The sequence below is a fragment of the Haplochromis burtoni genome, unplaced genomic scaffold (assembly GCF_018398535.1).
Source record: "Haplochromis burtoni strain Fernald_Lab_line unplaced genomic scaffold, NCSU_Asbu1 Contig_183, whole genome shotgun sequence".
NCBI classification, from domain to species: domain Eukaryota; kingdom Metazoa; phylum Chordata; class Actinopteri; order Cichliformes; family Cichlidae; genus Haplochromis; species Haplochromis burtoni.
This window is the reverse complement of record NW_024582544.1, coordinates 249,675-253,059: the sequence shown is the minus strand read 5'-3', so window position 1 is coordinate 253,059 and position 3,385 is coordinate 249,675.

Sequence of the window (3,385 nt, the reverse complement as noted above, 5' to 3'; positions counted from 1 at the left end):
TTTCTTTCTTTCTTTCTTTCTTTCTTTCTTTCTTTCTTTCTTTCTTTCTTTCTTTCTTTCTTTCTTTCTTTCTTTCTTTCTTTCTTTCTTTCTCATGTACTCACTTTATTTATCAAAGTGGCAACAGTGAAGCTTCATTTTAACCTTAGGGTCTCCATCCTTTGCTCTTTATGCATATTTTTAAGGGATTAAAAAAAACAACAACAATATGAACAGAAGGAATGATTACAGAGCAAATTTTCTCACATTGTAGGTGTGGTACCTGCAAATTCCAGAAGGTGGAAGCAGAGTTACAAAAAATAGAATTCACTTAATAAGTTCATAGTAAAAACAAATAAATAAATATGAGCAAAAAATACAATTAAAGATAAAAAAACAGTAGATTTAAATACAGATATAATAGATTTATGGGACTTGTTTTTAATTGTGAACACAGAAACAGGAAAATTCTCTGCAAGCATGAAGCTATAAAAACCCAAATATAAACAAAACCATTCAATAAAACCAGAAATATACTATGACCCCCAACATATTTTGAAACAAGTATAAACCGGGGAAAAATAAAAATTTTTTTATTGTGTGTAATAGTAGGTGTTATTACAACATGAATGAATCTTGTGTCTCCAGTATAGACATGAGACATTTTTCAGAAACACAGATGAAGAAAGCAGAGCTTATCTAAATAATAAAACAACAAACATCCAGCTTGAAATATTAAGATACATAAAACATCTAACTTGTTTAAATGAAGTGAAGTTCATTGTAAGCTTAACTGCAGATGGATGTTTGCTGTTTAACAGCAGGCAGGTAATAAAGTATTAATCAGCCCCAGAAGTCACTGTCTTTGCTGGTGATTGTTGCTTGAAAGAAAAACTATTCCAGTTCAATTCGGTATTTTTTTTAGTTTACTTCTGTTGCACAGGTACCATTTTGCATTTTTGGGGGAGACTGGCCTGCAAGGCTGTATTTCTCATACCGTGAAAGCTCACCAGAGATTCTTTTTCCTGTTTCAATTAATATTTGTCTTTTGGTTATTTTTTTTCAGTAACATCTGTGCAGTTGTTATCTGGCAGAAACTTGAATGTAAATCTTGCTTCTTCTTCCGGTTGCGCCCTTTAGGGATCGTCACAGCAGTTCATCTGGGTCCACCTCACCCTATCCCTAGCACCCTCTTCTGTCCCACCAACCCTCTGCATGTCCTCCTTCACTACATCCACAAACCAAAATATATATATTTTGCCTTTTAACTGGCTTTTTTTGTGTGATAGATACAGCAAAGGTCGAAAGGAAAGTGGAGGGAAAGAGAGAAGGGAAGACATGCAGCAAAGGGGCACGGCTTGGACTTGACCCCGGGTCACCCGCTTTCAGCCATGCGGCATATGGTCACCTGCTCATCTGATTGAGCTAAACCGGCGCCCGGCACCTCGATATTTAACATCCTTTGTCGAATACATGCACTATTCCTTCTCTGCACATGTGCGAACCATCTCAACCCCGTCTCTCTAATCTAGTCAACAAACCTTCTCCACCTGAGCTGTTCCTCTGATGTAATCATTTCTGAATTTGCTCATTCTGATCACAGTGAAAATCTCTGCATCTTCAGCTCTGCCACCTCCAGCTCCACGTCCTGTCATTATTGCAGGTCTCACTACCATCTTGCAATTCTTCCCTTTCACTCTTGCTGCTGTCCTTTAATCATGGCTCCTTTATTGTGGCTCAAGAGTTGGGAGTTTGCCTTGTAATAGGAAGGTTGCCGGTTTGAGCCCTGGCTTGGACAGTCCCGGTCGTTGTGCCCTTGGGCAAGACACTTCACCCATTGCCTACTGGTGGTGGTCAGAGTGCCTGGTGGCGCCAGTGTCTGGCAGTCAATGCGCCCCAGGGTGGCTGTGGCTACAATGTAGCTTGCCATCACCAGTGTGTGAATGTGTGTGTGAATGGGTGGATGACTGGTTTTGTAAAGCGCTTTGGGGTCCTTAGGGACTAGTAAAAGCGCTATATAAATACAGGCCATTTACCATGTTAAATGGACTGATTTTTGTATAGTGCTTTTCTACTCTTGTGAAGCACTTAAAGCACTTTGTACAACATGTCTCATTCACCCATTCATACGATCACTTTCTTATGCTTAAGTGTTTTTCTATCTGATATTCACACACATTCATACTCCGATGGAGGCATTGGAAAGCAACTTGGGGTTAGTATCTTGACCAAGGACATATGGCATGCAGACTGGGGCAGCCAGGGCTCAAACCACCAACGTTCCAATGAGTAGATGGCTTGCTCTACCTCCTGAACACAAATCACCTCTCACAGTTGTCTCCACCTAATCCACACAGCTTGTACCGTGTTGTTTGCCTGTCTTGTGCATTTTCTGTTGCCCTGGATGATTGACTCCAGGGAGATACATTTGTCCACTGTCACTATCACAACTCCTTGCATGTTCATGTTCTCATTCACACACCTTCTGTCTTCCTTCTTCTTGCTTTCATTCCTTTTTCCTCCACATAATGCCTCCACCTCTTCAGATTCTCAGCTACCAGTTCCATACTCACTAAAGATCACAATGCCATCAGCAAACATTGTAGTCCTTGTCTGCCCACCCGTCTATTACCACAGCAAACGAGAAGGGGCAAAAGTCACATCTCTAGAGCTCTTTATGGCATGAAGCCATACAACTGCTCACCGATCACCAACTCTCTTCTTAACCTGCTTCAGCTACTGTTTCCTGTAGCTTCTCCCTCATCAGCATTCTCATCAGCATTCTCCCTCTGTAGTTGATACAGCGCTGCACATCAGCCTTGTACTTGAAAATTGGTACCTGTACACTTCTTTTCAATCCCTCAGACATCCTCTTGTTCTCCAGGATTGTGTTAAATAATCTGATGAAAAAGTCCACTGCCTGTATGCTAGACAGTATCATCTAGGTCAACTCCCCGTCTGCTCTTCATAACCGTGGAAACTGGAATGTAAATAAAGCTCCAGAATTTTTTTTTAGCATGTTTGTTAAAAAAATAAAAAACATATGACACTTAATTTAACAGGTATCTCTTCCACAGCATGTCTTTTGCCCTGTCTTCTTCCCTCACCCCCCTCCCTGAGCCTGATTCTGCTGGAGGTTTCTTCCTGTTAAAGGAAGTTTTTCCTTTCCACTGTTGCCAAAGTGCTTGTTCATACGGGTACATATGATTGTTGGGGCTATCTCTGTTGTTTTATTGTAGGGTCTACCTTACAATATAAAGTGCCTTGAGGCGACTGTTATTGTGATTTGATGCTGTATAAATAAAACTGAATTGAACTGAATTCAATTGTATGGCAGTAACAAGGCCTGGGTGCAGCTACAGAAATGTTTTGAAACAACAGAGGGTTATTACCTTTTCACAGAGGC